At 38.2% G+C, this 24,304-nt stretch overlaps 1 pseudogene; it reads left to right on the top strand.

Moving 5' to 3' along the window:
* The first annotated feature begins 18,789 nt into the window (after positions 1-18,789).
* Positions 18,790-20,486, top strand: LOC149231606 (protein FREE1-like; annotated as a pseudogene).
* Positions 20,487-24,304: the final 3,818 nt, after the last annotated feature.

Genomic DNA, 24,304 nt, shown 5'->3' with positions numbered 1-24,304 from the left:
TGGACACTTCGATTTTTCTTAGAGAACTTCAACATTGGATCAAGAAGAGAAAATAAGGAAAAGGAAATCAAGGATCAAGCAAGGAAGGGCAGGTTCAAGCAGCTACAACGAGATTATTTAAAGGTATCAATTTGTAGGTGTGATTTCCTTGCTAGATTTAACATGCATGGTTATGCATGTGTGTTCTTGGTTCTCTGTTGTCATCGGCATGGGATTTTTCCAAGCGTGACAGTATTTTCAGCCTAGCCTTGCCATTTCTAGATAGCTATGGTGTGATGGGTTCTCATGTTTTTGGTTGAGCTAGATTGGTGGATGGATTCAAAACTGATTGAGATGGTCTCTAAAAGAAAGAACACATGGCCCAGTGACCCGTGAACTAGATTGTGGGTTCTGGTAAAGCTAGATTTCATGTTATCTTGGTGGGCCTAGGAATCCTTGATCGATGAATGATGGGATATATGGTAAATCTTAGAGGTGGGTGCTCTCCATCAGGACTAGGAATCCCAGGATGGGATATAAGGTAGATCCCGAAGGGTGGAGTCTTGATTGGGCCTAGGAATCCTAGGATGGGATATACGATAAATCCTAGAGACAAGAGTCTTGGTTAGGTCCCAGTGATCTGGTGAGGATTGCAGTGAAGCCTAGAGGATAGGAGATAGGAAAATTCCTCACTGTGTTGGTGGAGAAATCCAGTGGCATCCATGCTTGGTTTGGCCTACTGATCCGGTGAGGATTGCAATAAATACTAGTTCTATTGATGAGGGTGAGGTGTTGTAGCCCCAGGAGGCCCTACATTGGGCCCAAAGTGTTTCTAGCACACTTTAACCTGCTTAATTGATTAGTTCTGGAGCATGAGTTGATTCCATTGCAAAATGCATTGTTTCACTGGATGGAACTCTCCCTATGGTTCCACATGTAATACATACCAATCAATCACATGATCAACATTCTGCACATATCTCTTAAGTAATGAAACATGGAAAACATCATGGAATATCACTATTGGCAGCAATGTAAGTCTGTAGGCCACTGGTCCAACCCTCTTAAGGATCTCAAAAGAATCCCAATATTGAGGTGCCAACTTGGCACATGACCCAATCCTCAACGAGCTCCTCTTGTGTTTGATGCACAAGTACACATGCTCCCCAAAATAAAACTCATTAAAAGCTTTCTATTGATTTACATAACTCTTCTAACTGTAGTTTTCTTCCTTCAAATTCCTTCTGATAAATTGCATCTCCTACTCTATCTCAACTAGCATATCCGGTCCAATCAACACCCTATAACTGGATCACTCCAAATGATAAGAGCATTACAAATCTGCCCATAGAGAGCCTCAAATAGATTCATCCTCAAGGATTCATGAATCTCATTGTTATATGCAAACTCCACAACTAGAAGATACTTCTCCCACTTCCTCTAATGATGCATGACATACATCCTAAACATGTCCTCAAGAATCATGTTAATCGTTTTTGTCTGTCCATCTTTACAAATAATACATTGTACTAAAATCTCGTTATGTCCCTACTCCTGCAAACAATTCCTTCCAGAACGTGGAAGTGAACTTGACATCTCTATCTGATATGATCTTCTTGGGAACACCATGCAATCTCACTATCTCCCCGATGAACATTTGAGATACCTCACTAGTTGAATTAGTAAACTTTATTGCAATGAGTGAGCTACCATGCTCAACTTGTCAACCACAACCATGATGGAATCATGCTATCTCGACGTCCTTGACAAAAATTTAATGAAGTCCATGGAAATGACTCCCCATTTCCATTCTAGAATTGGAATACATTGTAATAAGCCAGTTCGGTGCTTACACTCAACTTTCACCTGTTGATAGTCAAAACATCTTGCAACAAAATCATCCACCTCTTTCTTCAGATTCGACCAATAATAGAACTTCTTAACAATTTTCAAAGTCTTTTCGTATCTTGGGTAGCCTGAATATGGCTTGACATGAAAGTCCCTCAAGATAAGCCCCCTCAAATCACTGTTATCCGACACATAAATCATGTTCCTAAATCTCACTAAGTCATCTGTTGTGAGGTGATACTCCTCATCCCTATCACCCTAACCTTGTTGCTGCAACCCCTTCTTGAGCTTCTAGTACCTGTCATCACACTGTTGTACATGTAAGATATCATCTTGTAAATATGTCCCATAAGAGATTACAACTGAAATATGATTTAATTGCACTCTCCTATTGAGGGCATCGAAAACCTTTTTTTCCTTGCCTTTGATGTACTTGATCTCAATGTTAGACTCATTAACAGTAACCAACCATCTAGCTTGTAGGGAAATTGGATTAGGCTTGTCAAACAAATAAATCAACCCATTATAATCACTCATCAGAGCATACCTCCTGCCAAGAAGATAATGTCTCCACATCTTCAATGCATGAATGATTGCTACCAAATCAAAATCATGAGTCACATAGTTCTGATCATGCTCCTTCAACTTCCCTAACTCATAGCATATGACCTATTCTTCCTACATCAAAACCCCACCAAGTCCTTCCTTGCAAGAATTTATAGAAACCACAAACACCTTATCAATATCTACAATCTTCAAGGCTAGAGCATTTGTAAACAAATGATTCAAATTCTCAAAACTAGTTGCACTCTCATGTTTCCATTCAAAATTCTTCGCTTTCCTCTAAAAATATGTGATAGGATATCCAATCCTCGATAAGTTCTTAATGAACCGCCTGTAGTAACTTGCTAGCCCCATGAATGATATAACCTCATCCACATTCCTAGGAGTTGTCCACTTCATGATAGCTTTAATATTTTCTGGATCAACTATTATCCCTTCCTTGGAGACAACATGTCCCAAGTAATAGATATGATACTGAAAGACACTGCACTTGCTAAGCTTGTCATACAATTGATGCTCTCTCAACAATCTTCATACTACTGCTAGGTGCTCTGCATGCTCCTCCTCATTCTTAGAGTATATCAATATAAACATTATCACAAAAATATCCAAATAAGGACATAACACATTGTTCATCAAACACATGAAAGTGGTTGGAGTGTTAGTAAGACCAAAAGGAACGACCACAAACTCATTGTTCCCATACCTTGTATAGAATGTAGTCTTATAGATGTATTCTTCTTTGATGTGCACATGATGATATCCCAATCTCAAATCAATCTTTTCGAACATTGTTTCTCCCTTTAGCTGATCAAACAATTCATTAATCCTTGGCAAAGGACACATGTTCTTGATGGTCACCTTGTTCAACTACTTGTAATCAATGCATAGTCTGAGAGTACCATAATTCTTCCACACAAAGAACACTACTGCACCCCAAGGTAATACACTTGGCTTTATGTATCCCTTATCAAACATATACTTAAGTTGCAATTTCATCTCCACCAATTCCGGAGTGCTCATCTTGTAAGGTGATTTAGATGTTGGTGCTATTCCTAGAATCAACTCAATAGAGAAGTCAACTTCCCTATGAGGAGGTAAATCTAGAATTTCCACAAGAAACACATCTTGAAACTACTGCAAAACAAGATACTTCTTCAGAACTTCATCATCCTCAACATCCTTTCCTTTATCACTGGAAATGTGCATTGGAAATAAAAAACATCCTTTCCTGCAGTTGCACTTTTCTTGCATAGCAGTAACCATTCTCACTAATGTAATATCATCTAGGAAATCAATAGTCTTGTCATATAATTCCACTTTAGTCTTGTGAATGAACAACCAATCCATGCCCAAAAGCACACTATATGAACTCAAGGGAAGCACATTTAGATGTGTTGATGTAGGCATACCATTCATCTCAAATACATAAGATCTCACCTAATGATGAACTCTTTTCTTCGTCCCTGTAACCACCTGCACCAACCAATATATTGAACACACTTCTTACTCAAGCCACATTTATCCACTAGGTCAGGACTGAGATCTCTATAATTAGATATAGGATAAATCAAGATAGAAACAACTTGATCACAAAGCTTTGTAGGAATTTACAGGGTAAGTTCCTCAGAAAGAACACCAAAAGGACACCGCTCACAACGAGATCTCAAATCAATACACCAGTATTTTTGACGTGGTTAAAACCCTCAAAGAGGAAAATAGTCCACGGCCTGAGACAACGTGGACACTTCAGGCAATTTATTAATCAAAGAATGAAAATTTACATAAGCTTTCTCTCATAGACGGATTACCCGAACAATGACCCTCCATGCGCTTTAAATAGAACTCATGGACCAATCGGGTGTCAAGCCACGGATCAAGTGTCGGTAATACCGAGGAGAGAGTGAACCGTCGGATCACTACATATCGTGACCGTCGGATTGTAAGTTACAAAATGTACAACGGTAAAGAAACACACTTTACCTAACTCTATACTAGACCAAGTTGAACTTAACTATTTCCTATGTGTCGAAATATCCTAACATCCCCCCTTAAGAACAACTTGGGATAGGATTGAAGGATTTACAAATATGACACAATAGGAGAAGGAAGGAGGCACTAGAGCCTATCCCCCCTTAGTGACAACTTCCTGAACTCCAACCATATATCGAAGTTTAGTGAACTTCGCCTCTGTGAGAGCCTTTGTGAAGATGTCTGCAACCTGATCATCTGTTGAACAATATTGCACTTCAAGAACATGGTCATGAATGAGCTTTCTGATGAAGTGCATGTGTAGTTCAATGTGTTTGCTGCGCTGATGCTGGACTGGATCTTTGCATAGCTGAATGGCACTTTGATTATCACACCAAAGTGTGGTTGGATGCTGCTGCTCAAAGCCAAACTCTGATAGGATCTGACGAAGCCACAAGGCTTCCTTACTAGCTTCCACGGCACCACGATACTCTGCTTCTGCTGAGGAAAGAGAAATGGCAGCCTGTTTCTTACAAGCCCATGTAATAGGTCCTGAACCAAGAGTGAAGACATAACCGGCAGTAGACTTCCGATCATCAGGGTCACCAGCCCAATCAGAATCAGTGAAACCAACTAATAGAGGAGCTGCTTTGGCACTGTAATGAATCCCAAACTGTACTGTACCTCGAACATAACGAAGTATTCTTTTAGCTGCTTTCCAATGACTTTCACGGGGGTTTTGCATAAAACGAGCAACAAGGCCAACATCAAAGGAAAGGTCAGGACGAGTATGGGTTAAATACAAGAGTTTTCCTACAAGTTGACGGTATAAGGTAGCATCAACTTCAGGAGAAGTACAAGAGACTGAAAGTTTGACTCCAGACTGAAAGGGAGAAGGGGCTGGCTTACAGTCTTCCATGTGAAAATGACGAAGAATATCACAAGCATACTTGGACTGGGAAAGGGAAATACCCTCCTTGGATTGCAAGACTTGAAGACCGAGAAAATAGTGTAAGTGTCCTAAGTCTGTCATTTCAAATTTCTTTTTAAGGCTGGACTTCACATGGTTTATAAGGTTGGGATCACTACCAGTAAGAATAAGATCATCAACATAAAGAACAAGGATGATAAGAGAGTTGCCCACTTTCTTGGTGTAGACAGTATTGTCAGAATAACACCTAGAAAAGCCAGATTCTAAAAGAAAGCTATCCATTTTGGCATACCAAGCCTGAGGAGCTTGCTTGAGACCATAAAGGGATTTCTTAAGTCGACATACAAGGCTGGAGTCTGTTTGGATGAAGCCAATGGGTTGTTCCATATAGATTTCTTCATGCAAGTCCCCATGCAAGAAGGCAGATTTAACATCCATCTGATGGACTTCCCATTTTAAAGAGGCAGCAAGGGAAAGAACAAGGCGGATAGAGTTCATTTTGGCAACATGGGAGAAGGTTTCAGTGTAGTCAATGCCTTCAACCTGTGAAAATCCCTTAGCAACAAGACGAGCTTTATGTTTATCAACTTTCCCATCTGGTCCATACTTGGTTCTGTAAACCCATTTACATCTAACAAGTTTGCGTCCCTTTGGTAGAGGAACAAGATCCCATGTATCATTTGCCAACAATGAATGATATTCTTCATTCATAGCTGCTTCCCAATGTGGATGGCCTGAAGCTTCTGCAAAAGTGTCAGGATCATGATTTACTGGAGCTTGAGCCAGTAAAGAAGAGGCTCTTTCAAACTGAGAACGTGTACGTCGCTGATCTGTAGGATCACCGGCAAGATCACCTGCTGCATCCCGAGTAGCACGGACCCATCTTGGAAGTTGAGGATCCTGAGAAGGTGGGGGAGGATTGTCATCCTCACTTTCATCATCTGAAGAAGAAATGTTTTCAAAAGTAGAAGAGATAGGAAGAGGTGGCACATCCGCCGGACTAGGCTCGCAGGCCGATTTATTTTCATCAAATTTTACATCTCTTCTAATGATAACATTTTTGGACTTAAATGGAATAAGTCTATAACCTTTTACATCTTCAGAATATCCAACAAAAGTACATTTCTCACTCTTAGGTTCTAAAGCTTTATGCTTTTCATCTGGAATATGGGCCCATGCTTCACTTCCAAAAACACGAAAGTGACTTACATCTGGTTTAATGGAACTCCAAGCTTCTTCTGGAGTGATATTCTTTAGAACCTTAGTAGGAGTGCGATTGATTATATAATTTGCACAATTAATTGCTTCGGCCCAAAAACTAAGACTGAGTCCTTTAGATTGCAGCATACAATTAGCCATTTCCTTTAAGGTGCGATTTTTCCTTTCAGCTACACCATTTTGTTGTGGAGTGTATGGAACAGTATGTTGCATTTGAATTCCATTTTCGGTGCAAAAGTTGATGAATGTGTTTTTAACATATTCTCCACCATTATCAGTTCTTAGCTTAAGAATTTGATGTCCAGATTGTTTTTCAACAAAGGCTTTGAAGGCCAAAAATGTGTTAAATACTTCGCTCTTGAGTTTTAAGAAGTATACCCAAGTGCGTCTGGAGAAATCATCAATGAAAGTTAAGAAATACTTGCAGCCAGAGAATGAAGCAACAGGAAGTGGACCACATAAATCACTGTGCACAAGCTGTAAAGGGGCTGAGGCGTGCCAAGAGGCACGTTTTTCAAAACTGTCCCGATGATGTTTTCCGAGTACACATCCGGAACAAACACCATCTCTGCAAGATACCATAGGAAGACCTGTCACCATATTTTCTTTACATAGATGCTGAAGGGAGCGATAGTTTAAGTGACCAAATCGCTCATGCCAAAGTTTGCTCACTTCATCATTATGAGCAACAAATACTGAGGGAAGATTTGATGACCCAAAGTTGTGAAACTTATACAACCTTGTGGAATCATCAGCAATACCAGTAGCTAGAATCTGTTTAGGATCTCTTAGATCCTTGATTACAACATCATGAGGTGAAAATTCAACAATTTTACCTTCACCTGAATGAGTTATCTGATATACAGATAGAAGGTTGCAGGATAAGGTTGGAACACATAATACATCATTAAACTGACCATTGTCTAGATGAACAGTTCCAGTCCCTACAACATTAAGAGATCTATCATCACCAACATATATATTTTTGGTGTTACAATCATTTAAAGAAGAAAACATGGCTTTGTTTTTGGCCATGTGATAAGAGGCTCCAGAATCAATGAGCCACTCATGAGAATGAGAAGAAGAAGATACATTTAATGCATAACCAGACTGAGATGATTGACAACGACATGCAGAAAGTGCCATTCCTGAAGATGAAGTTGAAGTTGAAGTTGAAGAATGCTCCACATGGATGTTATGTTTCTTCATTGTGGCTTCCAAGGCTTCCATCTTCTTAAAGCATTTAGATTCTAAGTGGCCATCTCGATTACAAAAGTTACAATGTCTATCAGTCTTCTTCCATTTGTTTTTATTGGTCTTATCATTTTGCTGAAATGATCTTTCATTTTGAGGCTGAGTTTGCTTAGGACCCTTGTTTGGTTTAGGACCATTCTTTTTAGGATATGACTTCTTAGGATTCTTTGAATTTGGTTGCTGCTGGGCGGCTAACGCTTTCTTGGAAGAGTTTCCAAGATTAAGAAGACCAAGGTGTAAGAGTTTTTCTTGTTCTCTTATTAAAGAATCACAAAAAGAGTCAAAGGAAGGGGCCTTGTAGTCTTTTCCTTGACAAATGAAAGCTTCCCTTGTAGAATGGAAGGTGGAAACAAATACAGAGTAGGCTGGTCCCAACTTAGTAAGGATGGAATAAATAAGGTTACTATCTTCTTTCTTAACCTTAACACCTTCCAAGAGATATCTAAGGGTCTTGAATTTGGACAAGAAATCTTCAATGCAAGAAAAATTATTAGGATCCAATGTAAGCAACTCATTTTCAAGTTGATGGGCTCTAATTTCATTTTTAATCCCAAAAACTTTAGTGATTTGTTCCAATGCTTCATGAGGAGTATCAAGTTCTGCAATATGGAATCTAAGATCAGGAGAAATAGACATCCCTATCAAACCACGTGCTTGATCTTGTCTATTTTCCCATTTTGCAGCCTTGTCTTCATCTTTTGGTTTCTTCTCTTGGCCTGTGGCTATTCTGTAGAGACCTTTACTTCTAAGTAAATCTTCCATGTAGGGTATCCATTGGAAGTAGTTAGTGCTGTCAAGAATGACTTGGCATGGACTTTCCATTTTTTTTTTTTAAACTGAAGCTGAAAATGCTGAAAGTAAGTGTTCCAATGGATAGATCTCGAAAAATTAGGCTGTTTTAAAAAAAACGGCTCTGAAAAAGGCTTCCGGATGAAGAAGTTATGGCTTTTTGAAAAAAAATTGTTGAAGTTGCCGGCAAAGTGCGCGAATGTGCAGGAATGAAAAAAAACGCCCCCACAAAATGGAGATTTGAACCCAAGACCTCTACTCTCTTAAAATAGCTTTGAACCAATTGAGCTATACAAAAAATTTGAGAGAGAGAGAGAGAGAGAGGGGGGGGGGGGGGGGGGGCTTGGGTTGCGTGCTTGCCTTGAGAAAGCTCTTTTTTCCTACAAAACAAAAACACAAAACCCAACACGAATATGCAAAGAAAAACAAACCTTACGGCTCAAAGTTAGCTTTAGCCGGAAACTAAATATTTTTCTCAATGTTTCTGATTTTCCAAGATCACACTAAGGTGCAGGGAAAAGAGCATACGCATGAGAAAAAAAACTTCCTTTCTGTTTCTGATTTGCCCAGATCGCACATAGTTGCAGGGCAAAGAGCATACGCAGAAATGAAAGGTATAGATCCGGTAATAAAAAAAGCTAAATAAACAGAAACCGAAATAACCAGAGAGAAAATAACAGTAAACTGCAGATAAACACTGTATACCTCCAGATCTTAAAAATGACGCAGATAGGGCTACCGGAAACCTTTTCGCGTGAAATGAAAGGGGTTCCTCACTGGAACAGATGCTCCGAACACAACAGAGCAGTCCTCTCGGCCCGAAAGCAGTCAGAAACAGTAGATCTAGGAAACGACAGCCGCATGCAGTTCTACCGGCTTCAGATTTGGATCACCAACGGACGCGGCCCTCAAATAGCTCCGATACCATGTAGGAATTTACAGGGTAAGTTCCTCAGAAAGAACACTAAAAGGACACCGCTCACAACCAGATCTCAAATCAATACACCAGTATTTTTGACGTGGTTAAAACCCTCAAAGAGGGAAACAGTCCACGGCCTGAGCCAACGTGGCCACTTCAGGTAATTTATTAATCAAAGAATGAAAATTTACATAAACTTTCTCTCATAGACAGATTACCCGAACAATGACCCTCCATGCACTTTAAATAGAACTCATGGACCAATCGAGTGTCAAGCCACGGATCAAGTGTCAGTAATACCGAGGAGAGAGTGAACCGTCGGATCACTACATATCGTGACCGTCGGAATGTAAGTTACAAAATGTACAATGGTAAAGAAACACACTTTACCTAACTCTATACCTAACTCTATACTAGACCAAGTTAACTTAACTATTTCCTATGTGTCGGAATATCCTAACAAGCTTACCTTCCATCTCAGTAATGAATGCCTGATGATCTTCCTGCCTGTTATTCATTGCAACATAGATATGAGGAATGCTCTAACCAACATCCAAACTTTTTGTGCCTCCTGAGCACTCTGAATATGAGGCTTACCACCCTAATGTGATGGGAACTCACTCTTGTGATTCTCTCCACCACAACTCCAACAACTCAAAGGCTTCCTACCATTACCCTCATTCTACTCCCTGGGCTGAGGCCCATGTCCTTTATCAACTGCATTAAAATTCTTGTATGGTGCTACATTCTCCTTTCCACTTGCATCCTAAAGTCTTCCTTGTTTCTTATCCCACTTTCCCTTAGCCTTCTTATTCCCTTTCCAATCCTTCTTAGGCGCATACTTGTGCTTTGACTTCTAATAACAATGCTTCAGCTTCCTAATGGGTTCCTCCTACGACCAAGGCTCATTAAACTCAATATGGTCTTTGAATGCTACTAGAAAACCACTGATGAACATTTTAATCTTTGCTTTCTCATCTTTAAGATAAGGTACAAACCTCAACAGATCCATAAATATGCTAGTGAACTCATCAGCTATCATATAACCCATCTTCATCTCATAGAATTTCTTGGCCCTGTCATCGTAGTATCTTTCAGAAAAGTAGTTCTTCCTTAAGAGTCTCTGAATCTTATCCCAACTCAGCTCCTCTTCTCTAATGCTTCTAACATTCTTCACATCTTCCCACTAGATATCTTATTCCCTTTGAGATTGAAGGAAGATATCTTAGCTTTCATGTTCTTTGAATACTCATCCAATTTGAATAGCTTCTTCATTCCGAGAAACTATGCTTCTGTATCTAATGTTCTCTTCATTTCTCCATTGAATGTAGGAGGCTTGGATTTCTTGAACTCTTATGGAAAATATCCCCTCTCTCCCCTCCTATAAGGATGATACCATTTATGGTGATGATGCCTCTCATAACCTAAACTAGAATGAAATCCATAAGTACTACCCCTCCTATCAGGTGTATCCAAAGATATGCCACTTCTAACTGTATCATCTGTGTCCAACGTGTGTCCTCCATGTGACCTGCTTCCATATGCCCCATTAGTATTTTCCTCCTGTCCATGAGTAATCCCATCTGTGTCTGCTTCTACAAATTTGAAGGATTCTGAAGGATGACTACATTGACTTCTTCTTTCATTTCTTGAGATGTGGAAAGTCTTTCATGTGCCTCAATCAACCTATTATTATCTTCCTTACAACTTCTAATTTCTGCCTTCAAACCTCTCAATGTATCTGTTATCAGGAGAATTCTCTTCTCCATGTCGCTCAACTGACCTATCCCATTCCTTTGAATTATCATAAGGCTTGTAAGGGGAGTCATGTGAACTGTAGTCCATCATTATTCTCTTCATCTATGATGATTATTCTATCTTCTACAAACATTCCATGTTAGATAAATCAAATACAAACATAATCAAAATCATACTTCAATGTATCTCAGGGGAGGTTATCTCATCTGCACAACTCAGTCCATATTAACATGATATAATATTGACAAGCATATGAACTCATACATCAATAACATGATCATAACAAGAAGTAACCTACATGCATGCATGATGAACACAAAAAAACTCACATGCATGCATAAGCATATGAATTTAGCCCATCCAATCCAAGTGTTTGAACCTGGAAGTTCTGATATCACCATGTAACTACCACACCCCACACTTACCCACTTTTACAAGCTCTCCAAGGTAAAAATGAGTTTAGTGTTCATGTGATATGACCCGACCTCCAAGTTCTAGTAATGGAAGTGGGGCCTACAAATAAGAAAAAAAAACTAGCATCCCTCAAAGACTACAAATCACTCAGGAGCCTCACAACCACCCTAGGTGATTAATTCTTGAAATGGAACTCTTTTTAACTAGGTCTACTCCCCAATTGCACACATAACACTTCATGCATGTGGTTGAGAGGCTATAACCACACCCAAAAGGTTGTATCCATGCGGTTATGAATCAGAATCCACAGTTCAGTGTGTGTGGTCATGAGATCTATGGCACTATTTCAGGCTAGCTTTTGGACCACTACCCAAAACTTCCTGTAACTTTCTAGAGTCATGAAAATTATTATAACAATGCTAAATAGTTAAATCTTGAGAATTATCTTGACCAATACATGCCTAATGTAAGATAGACATTTCGTCAAACATATGGTAAACATGTAAGCTATAGGTAATGAATGCATATATGATCATAAACTTCTAAATTCCATCGAAGAATCACCAAGAATGTTGTATGCCCTCTCTACCTATCGATAATAACACTTGTTAACCCATGCATTCATCAACCATCTAGTAACTTATCAAATCATGAACAAGAGCCATAACGAGAATACATCATATAACTAGCATATAACTAGTATAGAAACCATGAAAAGCAACCATAAGATCACCATAATAATCAATACAAATGATCATAGATCACAATACGAAAATAACTCATATTATCATATCAAAATGCCAACCAAATTAGGACTTCCATGTACCAATTGACTACAGATTGGGCTGAACCAAATCTCTCTTTCAACCAATCACCCCTATGCCTTATACCAAGCATCAATGTGGGATCATAAGGGTTAAACCAAAACAAAACTAAATAGGGCCTCCAAAGGCCAAACCACCTCAACCCTCCACCACAGTGATTTCACCTAATCGGTCTAGAAATCACTAACAAAAACTAGATTGGTATCTACCCAAATTGTCCAGGGCTCCAGGAACTAGTAAATTAACCCACGCCCTCGAGGGAACCCTAGCTAGCTTAGGGGTCCAAAGAATTTGTCCCAACACATAAGCTCCAGGGACTAGTAACTCAACCCACAACCTCTAGCAAAACCAAGTTGTTTAAGGGCTCTAGAGAATTTGTTCCAACCCATAACCATAGGGAACCCAAGAACCAATCATAAAATGAGTAGGGATCCCACAACACCATGGCTATCTAGGAAATGGAAAGGCAAGTTTGAAACCACTTTCAATCTAGGAAAATATCCATGCCAATGGAAAAAATGACCAAGTAACCACATGCATATACCATGCATCCAAAAACCAGCAAGGAAATCATACATGCAACTTGTTACGTGAAAAACAGCCCAACTGTAGTTGTTGATCCAATGGTCTCCTTGCACTTCCTTTCTTTTTGTTGCTTGCTCTTTTCTTTCTTTCTCGTTGTCTTCCAAATATGAATGAATGCTAGAGTGCTCCAAGAATATTTTAAGTGTGGAAGAGCGTAAGAGAGAATGAGCAAGAGCTCAACTCAAAATTGTCCAAAGGTTACAACTGACAAAAAAGCTGCCAATTATTTTTCTGATGTCTTTTTATCATTGATGCCTCTATTTTCTTCATTTTCCTTCATTTTTCCTTAATTATTCCTCTAATTTCCTTTGGATGCATATTTGTGTCTCTTCACCTTGCTTTTCTCCCATTTTCTTTTATTTTCATAATTAAATGCCAAATATTGCCCCTTTGCCTTTGCCAATTTCCATAGCCATAAATAAACCATAAGTGATGGCCACTATAATTTTTTTCCCAACATTCAACTTTGAATATGTGTCCCATCACCTTGGTTTTATTTTATTTACATAGAAAATCAACTAGGGGTTGTTACAACCCCAACCTATGAACCAATTTCGTTTTCGATGGCCATGAAAAAATATGATGTCTAAAAGTGAAGGGGTAGCCCTAAGAAAAGGGTGCAAACCTTTAGATTATCCATTAGGTCACTTTCCAAATCAAAATCCATAAACCAATATTTAAGAAAAAGTCCATCCTATCCCCAATGCCAATTATGATTTAAAGTGTGAGAACAATTTGCTTTCATTTGGAAAATAAATGTCAACCACCCCCAAATGAAAACATGGAGTACTGGAAAATGTGCTAATAGTGGCTGCCAAGAAGAAGACAACTATGATCTCAAAGATGTTATGAAGAAATATTTGGCATCAAATTATCCAACCAACGTTATGCCATAGAAATCCATGGCTCTATCTAGATCGATATCCTTGCAACAATTAAGATTTTTGTTTCACGACATTAGAAAATGAACTAATCCCTTCTATGCATTGACACAGATTCACCAGGCATGAAGGGAGGTGTAGAAAACCCAAGTGGAGATGAAGATTCAAGTGGGAGCCTGGACATAGAAGGGGGAAAGAAAGAGGTCAAGGGCATTGAGAACTAGATAGAAAAATAAAAGACAAAAATTGCAAGCTACCACCTATTCCATCTGAACATGTCATAGAAAGATATGGGAATCCAATAAGATAGGGAGAGGTGATGTAATCAGGAGGGGGGGTTACTCCAACTATGACCATAAGATCAATCCACATGGGGGAATATTCTCATAGTGCACAAAATTTTCATAGCCAAACTCCATATGGCATAAAAAATAGTGAAGGGCTTTTTAGTGAGGCAGTAACCATCTCAAATAAGAAAGGAGGAGAAAGGCGAGGTGGTTCAATGAAGCACAAAAGGAAAGGATATCACTATTCAGAATCAACAAAAGTAAGGATATAGATACAACGAGACCCACTAGTAAAATTAGAGAAACAAAAATCGAAAATCAAAAAACCCCTGCGAAATTATGAATCAAAATGAGATCCAATCCCTTCCCCATCTTCATGATTTCTTCCTTCCATCTTGTAAAATTAGCGAAACAAAAATAGAAAATATGAAAACCCCTGCAAAATTATGAATCAAAATGAGATCCAAATCCCTTCCCCATCTTCATGATTTCTTTCTTCCATATATATATATATATATATGAAAAAACCCTAAAAGAAAATTCAAAAGCATATTTATTTTAAAATTTTCATATAAAGATACCCAGATTGGGTGACAAACCTAGAAGAGGGGGGGGAGGGGGAAAGGGGGGAGGGGTCATGACACTACCACCACACATGGAAAATGTGTTGGGGGATGTGGCACCCATGCCCAATGGTGTTTAATGCACAAACTACATGTGATTAGTGGATATTGTGCAAGACTTAATGTTATCATTGATGACGAGAAGACAATGGGTCGCGGGCAGAGAGAAATGACAGTGCATTGATGCAATGGAAGGAGGGAAAATAATGACAACCAATTTGATCAATTTGTACTAGGGGAGTGTTGGAGATTTGATTTTAAAAAGAAGGAAATGAGAGGTGTAGTTCATGCCTTCCTCGCTAGTGTTTAGAGCGAGTGTACTAGGGAAAGGCATAAAAGAAGTTTGCAAGGTGAAGCTACCTTTCCCCTAATTGTTTTGCATTCTACATGGTTCTGCTATTCTCATCTAGACAATTGAACACAACGTTTTTGGTTACCTGCCTAACCATTTCTCCAACATAGAGGGACAACCTTTTATCTCTATCATTTGAAAAAGAAATAATCTAAGGGTAAATTTTGTATGTTTCTAGACTTTGGTTTTAGTATTCCATTATTTCCAAATTACAAGCTCGTCATCAACTAGAGCGTGCATGGATGGATAATAGTATTGTCCTTGTTTTTAGGTGTGAGTGGGATCTAGTTACAGTTGTTTCACTCTGGAATTAAGGGTGAAGTTGTTGGCCTTCAAGGTTGACTCTACTCCTATGCTTGCAATTCTCAATTATTTCCTCTTTGTGTGAATTTGGTTTTCTTGGCCTTGGCCTGGATAGTTATTTGTATAGACACTATAGAATATTATTATGATCTCCTGCTACGGGATCTCTAAACGATTAGGAGGGAATGATGGTTGGGTTCTTTTGTCCCTTTCTTCCATGGGCTGGTCTATGTGATTGATTGTTTGAGATGTCCCTCTCCTAGATTCAATAATCTGTGTAACTATAGTGGTAGAGGGAGGGAAGCAATGAATGGGCTCATCTAGTTGTGGGCAGTGGGGGAATTTGGGAATATTTCTGCATATCCTAGCTTTCATGGTGGCTCTTATGTACATAGAATTTGTTTATACATTGGTGTCCCCATCACCCTATTGTTGTCTGCTTTTTTAAATTTCTGGTTTGCTGATTCTATAGATAAATCACAATTTCCTTTATTAGTTAGTGGAATAATTATTTTATTATGGAGGCCAATATTCTGGAGGAGGTGGTTTAGTGAGACTAATGTTCCACCTCCTTTATTGTGGGCTTGACTAATAGAATTTTTGGAACACCCCATATCCAATACAGGTCATCCGTCTGAGAGGTAATTAGTGCTGCAAGTACTATGTGGTTTAGACATAACCAATTGTCTTCAATCCTTTATTCATGTTTCTATTCAACAGTCTTAAGGCCTCATTCCATGTCATAGGTTTCAAGTTAGGAGGGGGCAACTTATTATCAGGAAGTTTCCTAATGGGGGCAATATTGCATGCATCACCGAATGGAGGACTTTTCTTGGCAATATCAGGCACTGATGCTAGGTTCTATCTAGGAGGAAATTGCTTAAGTTGAGGATGAATTTCCCATGCATAAAGCCCCTCCCTTAGACACAATGGTCTTACTTGAATGCCATGATTGGTTACCTGACATTAGGCATACCAGGGGTCAGTTCAATTAGTACATGCAAACTATAGACCTGTATTGACAAATGATATTCTTATTAGGACACAGTTAGTGGACAAACTAGAGCATCGAGAGGACATCCTTCTTTCTCTAGATTTCCTTCACTTCCATTTGAGTAAAGTGGATCACATGTTAGACAAAATTGAGCACCGCCTTCGCATACCCCCAATTATGGAAACAACTCATGAGGGCTCAAAGGAACCTGTGTAAATTGCAGTCTTGGACTTAAAACTCTCAAAATAGTTATCTAATGTCCATGTTATGTGTGTCTTATGATATTGGTATTTCTAGGCAATGTATCTCGGGAGAGGAACAGTAATCATTTGCCTTTTGTAATAATTTTTTTTTTTTTGTTCAATTATCTTTGTCCTCTCTACAAAGACCATTTTCTCATTATGGTCAGAACTCCCCATTGAAAGAATTATAAATTAAATCTATCTTTTGATGTAACATACAAATTTTGAAAACAATAGAACTGAGCTCAAGAAAAAGAAAAAAAACAAAACATATAAAAATTAATCAGGAAACATCCTCTCTATAACATAAATTAAAAATAAATCAAATAAATTACAGTAAATATATTTCAGATTAGTTAAATTTCAAACAAATATGTGAAATCCAAGTTTAACTTTTTATTTCCTTATATATATATTTTTAATTAGCTATTTCAATATAAAATTTAAAAATATATAATTAATATATAAATATTATTTAAAATATATAAAAAAAATTACGTCTTAGCAATTTGAAAATTATAATCATATAATATGTTAAATTAAATCCCTTCCTAACTTTAGGGAGAGGGGCTTAGGATGGATGATCGCAGATCACAGAATTTAACAAGGTCCGATAGCTAGCGTTCCTTACTCCTTGTTTTGATTATTAGATTTTAAAGTTAGCAAATTAGATGTCTTTTAATGTATAAGATAAATAAAATAGATTTTATTAATCGTGCAAAACAAAATCTTTCCAAAAAAATATTTACTCATTCTGGATCTACATCATAAAACACATGAAGAATCGTGTATGTTGAATACAAATGACAATATATTGGCCAAAACCAATATGTGATTTTCTGACCTCACTAACGAGTGGAACCCATTTAACACACATTTGCACACCAAAATATGTTAAAAATGATGACAAAACCATATATACGCTTAAATACTATGTTTAATTAAAACAAAACCATAAGTGTATTTATATACCATGTACAATTAGAAAAAATATGCATTTTATCACCGCTTAAGCCTATCTAATCGTTCACATACATTTAACATAAAATATAACAAGGATGTTAAGGTTTTCTAATAAGAAAAATTGACTTTAGCGTAAGTACGTCTCAATGGGATGAACGCAGAATTTACAATTGCTTCGCCCCACATGCGAATGAAAAGCTCTCCTATGTGATCCGAGAGAGGATAAAATGTTAGGGTAATAAATTAAGACTCTTATATTAAAAGTGTTATATATATCTATATATTACTTAATTCGTTTATGTATGCTTCAAAATTTTAAAATTATGTGTTTTGTTTTATCAGTTTTAAATTTTGTTTTATTTAAATTTTAAATTAAAGTGAAAGTTTATTTATGTCAAAAAATAGTGGTTATATTTTATATAATTTATTTCACTAGTTGTGTGAGAATTATTAAAAAGAAAATTTAGTAAAAAAAACTAAATTATTAAATTGCAGAAAAGCTAATTAAATTTATAAAAAATAAATAAATAAATAAAATATTTATTTAGTAATGTCCGGAAGAGCTAATTAAATTCATAAAAAAATAAAATAAATAAATCTAAGTATTTATTTCATAATCGTGTTCAGCGCTTTGTATTTCCGCTAAATTGTCTTAGCTATGAATTGTGAGTTGGAGTGAGCAAAAACCCAAATTTTGGCCAATAAGACTTCACTGTTAAATTGATTTCAATTTTTGGATAAAATTTAATTTTGTTTGTCGGAGTGAGCAGACTCAGATTTCAGGGAATAAGACTTCACTGTGAAATTGATTTTAGTTTTTGGATAAAATTTAATTGTCTCACTATTGTTGTTAATGTTCATTGAGTTTATTGTGCACGTAGGGTATATTAGAGATTCTTCATGATTTGTATATGCTTACATTTAAAAAAAATAAAAATAGAAGGGCAGTTAGTCCCTCTTGAAGAAGCTTAATAAACTCGATAATCACAATTTTTTACATTATAACATATGTACAAGAAGTGTGATTGACACGATACGCTGCAGAGGGAGGCGATAAGCCGGCCATCTCAACCACTCGGGCTACACGACCATGACTAATGTAAGCTTATGCATGCTTACATTAGTCATCCGAAATTATAAATCAATTTAATGAAACAATAAACCTTTTTAGAGAAAAGAAATCACTGAGAAAAAATTGTTGGAATGTTGTAAGTCCTTTCAGCACACTAGTTTTTCTCAGAAATATTATGAAAACCCAGTTGGAAAATATCAAGATTAAGTTAAGAGCGGTTTTGATGTTGACGATGATGGTTTTGGAGGTGAAGTTTAATACGATGGTGGGCGAACTGAGCCATATGGTGCCCGTGGCACAGGTACAGGTGCAGGTGTAGGTTCAAACACCCTAGCAGCGTTTGATGATTATGGGAATTCGGCAAAGATTACAAAGGTTGTCCCAAATGTTGAAATGTAGGATGGAGAAACGACGTGTAGAAATTCAGGGTGAAGATACTTCCAGATTCAAGTTCTCATACTTCCTTGGATGTGCTTTGCTAGATTGGTCTAGATGGGCTTCAGATGTAGGATCCAAGCACAAATAGAACATTAAGAATCTATGCGTTTGAGAATATTACAAAATGGGAGGTGAATGATCCTTCAGTGTATACTTTCTGGGAAAAAGGTTCAGGTGATCTTGATAAGGACGATCAGGTTACAATCAAATTGCTATACCACAAGTACAATTCTTGACACAGTGGCAGCTGCTTGTGTTCAGCTTCGAGAGATGGTGGATGACACAAATAATAGTGACAAAAACAAAACATATGACCAAATCACAGAGAAAAGGAGAAGTTCACTTCACTATTGGATCACATTGAAGAGATCTATAGAAGAAAAGCAACATTGGGTTCCTGATGAAGCTGTGACATGTAAAGCATGTGGCACAAATTTTGGAGTATTTTTCTGAAGGCATCATTGTAAAAACTGTGGTGATGTATGTTGTGAGAAGTGTACACAAGGAAAGGCTCCACTTACCGCAGACAAGGATGCTCAACCAGTTGGAGTCTGTGACAACTATTTGGCAAAAGTTATCACACAAAGGTTGACAGGTACAAAAAAATCAAGCAGCAAAGGCAAAGCACAATGGAGTCATGATGATCTTGCGAAAAGGCTTATAGAGGAAATTGGGAGAAATCGCAAAGGAAGTTCTGATAACTTTATCGGTTCGTCTCCACTTCCATCTGATCAGTCTACTTCTGACGGAATGGGTAAAAAAATGCGAGAGGTCGCTTGTCCTACTTGCACTGTTCACCTACAGGTTCAGGTTCCAAGCTCGGGAACAGAAAAGGTTGAGTGTGGTGTATGCCCAACACCTTTTTCTTGTCATTCCACCTTGATATATTGGCAACAACTATTAGCTGAATTTTATCTGGTTATACATTTTCGGGGTATATAATTCTTCTGGATTGTAATGATATCGGAGATGGAATTTGTTTATCTATGTGAATTTTTATCTTCACATGAATAGCGTAGAATTTTTCCCCGAGTAGACAAACATTTATAAAGTAAATCTAGTAACATGTTCTATCCTCTGTAAGGATAACGGTAAAACACAATGAATGTAGTATTATTGTGTTTTGAATAATAATTCCAACCATCCCAATAAATAACCTGACAACAACCATATTAACCTGACAACAACCATATTTCTCAGATGTATTTTTGCAGGTTGTCTTTGTGTTTGAAGATGGAAGGACTGAAGCACATGCGAACCATTCTGAAATGCAGTAAGGAATTTAAAGCAATTAATGTACTTTGGTAAATAGATATGTGCAAGCATTCATTCAGCGACTATTGCCCACACTCCAAAAACACTTGAGCGATTCTGATTACACTCAGCAACAACATATTAATTATTGCTCTATCATGAATTAAATGTAAAATTGTATGTTGAGTTAAATATGAATGTAATATTCATTTTGAATATGTTAGAGACTCCAAAAACATCTGAGCCATTCTGATTACACTCAACAACAACATACAACATATTAATTATTGTTGTATCATGAATTAAATGTAAAATTGTATGTTGAGTTAAATATGAATGTAAAATTCATTTTGAATATGTTAGAGAGTAAGAGAGTCGGAGAGCGCTCAAGTCCCCGAGGAGAAAATGGTGGAGCAATTTTTGGTGGGTGCGTGAAAACAAAGTTACTGTGTTTTACTGTGTGTTATTCTGCGTGAATGTAAATCTATGTAAACCTTGTTTTACTTGGTGAATGAGCTGCAGTCTCATGAATGTATTCCTCATGTATTAGAAGTTAATCCTAAGTTTTATTTTTGCTCCAAAATTACTCTATTTTATCGTGTCTTTTTGTTGTGAGTGAATACTGTGATTTTTAATTCTATGTAATAGCTCTGCTCAATCCAGGTCGGCGAAATCACCTTCGCTAATGTCATAGACCTCCACACTTCCACACCTTGGCGAAATTACCTCTGCAGCTTTGCGAAATATTTTTACTAGAAATAAGAATTGTTATCACCCCAAGAAACTCTCCTAGGTTGTATATCAGAGATGCTCGGGAACATTACAAACTCAACAAAATGATGGATAAATGATGGATGAAAAATCAACAAAATGTTGGATAAATGGTGGAAGAATGAAAGAAATGCTGCATATTCAAGCTAGATAACCACTTCTACTATGCTTAACCCCAGACATGGGTGAACACCCCCAGACTACAAGGCTTTAGACCACCAATTACTCACAGTTTAAGGAAAATGTGATGATGGAGAAGACTGACCACACCAGCAGATGCACAGGACCCTGTGATGGCCGGCTGCAACCAGTTAAAAGGTCTGTAAATCTGTTTCCTAATGCACAGACAAGATGACAGCTCTCTAGCATTAAAATAATAGAAACCTACATACAAATTGAATGATACATGCTAGATTCAAACACAGAGGTGGGATGACAACCCCTCTAATGCTAAACATCTACAACACATGAATAAATGCATAATAGACACAGTCTGGAACAAAGAAGAAGAAGTGGAAAGTGAGTAATTAATAGCAAAAGAAGCTTGCATTAGCTGAAAATGAAGACCAGACGTTGCAGGTATCACAGTAGTTATAGTATCCAAAAGTTGAAGCTTACAACAAAATAACATTCATCAACCTATTATATTCTATCTTCTGGATATATATAGAGGTTGATTACAAAATTGTTGTGTTGTGCTATGCGTGGAGGTGTCTTAATGAACCACCAACCACATTAATTTTTTGAAATGGGCCTCTGCTGCAGTTTGACTGTTTTAATGGATGAATTTGATCTTTCTGGTTCTCTGCAGTCCTTCCTGAATAGGTAGAGTGTAATATGTACAAAGCTCCATGACTAATTAATGCAGTTATCTGCTCGAATTCTGCATTTTTCCTCTTTGGCCATGCTTTCTTTTAAATGCAGTTGTTGAGGATTTATTGCGCTGAGAACTGAAAAACTGACAACCTTCTTCCCTCGGGTACACATGATAGGCTATGGACAGAGACAAAATGGTGGAGGCAGACTGAACGGAAGAACTATGCTCAGCCGTCGGATCACGTAGATCGACGACGGAGATCGTTTGGTAAGAGGAATCAGGAGATATGCGAGTGGGGACACAAGGGCCATTGGATCGCGATCTGCACAGATCCGATGGTGATCGGGAGATGAAAGAGCGCGAAAGATAACGGTTGGGGGGTAGGTGGTTTAGGGGCGGGCGGTATTCCCCGCACTGCCTATCGGGGGTAGGCGGTATTCGTAAATAGCCGCGTGATCCAATCAAAACATGACGTGTGGCAGCCAAACCACCGCCCCCGCGGGTTAACGGGTGCACAAGTCGTGCGATCGGGGGAAGCGTCAACTGTTCGATCGTGCGATGGACGGCCAGATTGAGAGGAAATGCACGATGTTTAACGTGCGGGCGGGAAAACACACAGACAGTTAGATTAGGGTGATCAACGGTGGAGATTGGAGAGCGATGAAGGGCCGAGGAAGGGCAGAGGATGAATTGAGAGCGCCGAGTCATATAGTCAGGTCATATGGCGATTTAGAATTAGCGCTCAGGGCTTTAAAAACACAGGCTTACACAACGATATAGCGGTGAAATGAAGTGTTTGAACGGGGAGCAAAGAGATTCCAGTAAGAAGAAATAGATAAGGCAGGGCTATGGGGGATGAAGAAACCAAAGGAGAAGGAGGAGAAATGACTCTTTCACGCTCCCTTTTAGCAAAGAAAACACACAACCATGGTACTTTTGAGCCTGCAAATGCTGAATTGTATAGTAGAGCTAACACTGGCTCCTTCTGGGGATGAGACCCTCCCTGTGAGGTCTCAAGATTTGTAGACCAATGCCTGCATACAAAACCAGCTTTGAAACATTGCCTAGTATCCATTGGGCATGGAGTCAGATAAAGTCTACACTAAAACTTGTAAAAGAAAATACTTATAATTATTAAGGCTTAAGAGCCTTAAACAACAAAAACATTCAAAAATTGGCCAACTGATGGGCCATCAAAATTGTTTCTCCTGCTCTCGGCCCCTTCATCATAGAGCTGCAAAACAAGATTTATTTGATCCTCTACCTCAAACAGTTTAGGATATTTGACCTTGATGGGTAGATAGGGATCAAATTTCATTCCCCTTCTGTGTGGTCTCCTCCTTGGATATTTTTTATGTGAGCTTCTGTACACCTGCTGAATAATCATGACTGCTGTGTACTTGTCTGTGTCTTTTGTAGTCTACACAACTAATATGAAAGATGCACCATTGTATTCTTGTGCAGGGGACACAGAGACATTATTTGCTCCTTCATTTTTCCTGAAACAGTCCACATCTAAGTAGGAGTTCTAAGACTGTGCATTCTCTTCCTCTGTCATTTGATAAGCCGCCCTTTCATTTTGTGTGAAGGCCAACTGAGCAGGTATTAGAATATCAAGACTGAGATGATTAGTTTCAGCCTTGGGCTGTGAATTTTGTCCTACCTCAGCGTTTGATGGGCAACTTTGAGGGATTTTTACTTGAGTAGACAGAGGGACAAAAGGTGATGGGGAGCTTTCCTCTCCCTTCTTGATCACTGGATTGGGGATGAAAGCAAGCTGGCTCATTTTCAGATCTGCATAATCATGGGAAGATGGGCTAGCTTCAAGCTCAGATTCTTGGAGGACAAAGGGATCTGCTGCTACTTGATTTTGTTGATCAGCTTGTTGTTCTACAACTACAACAAACTGGCAAACAGTGCCTTTGGACAATGCTTCTTCATAGGCAGCTCTGGTTAGGAAAGGAGCACCTTCTAAACCATGGACCTTCTCCTCTTCTTCAAACTGCTCTTCTTCCATGACCATATTTTGACAAAGGGTCTTCACCCTTTGATCTTCGTTTACATGCCTATTTCTTTGCAAAATGTGCAACTGATCCTATGTTTCTCTATGTGGATTTCGCTTTGGAAGAGAGAAGTCACAAGGAACACTTACTTCTTCAGAAAATTGCTCAGCCTTTAGTTTGGAAACTTCAGAGGCTAAAAATTCTATCATCCTAGCCAATACATCGATCTCAGGCTCTGAGGATGATGGAG

Source organism: Pinus tabuliformis, chromosome J (assembly GCF_031772625.1).
Source record: "Pinus tabuliformis cultivar Carrire ecotype Pingquan chromosome J, CPIR1, whole genome shotgun sequence".
Classification (NCBI taxonomy): Eukaryota; Viridiplantae; Streptophyta; class Pinopsida; order Pinales; family Pinaceae; genus Pinus; species Pinus tabuliformis.
The sequence above is the reverse complement of the archived record's forward strand: the minus strand, read 5'-3'. Positions and strand labels throughout refer to the sequence as shown.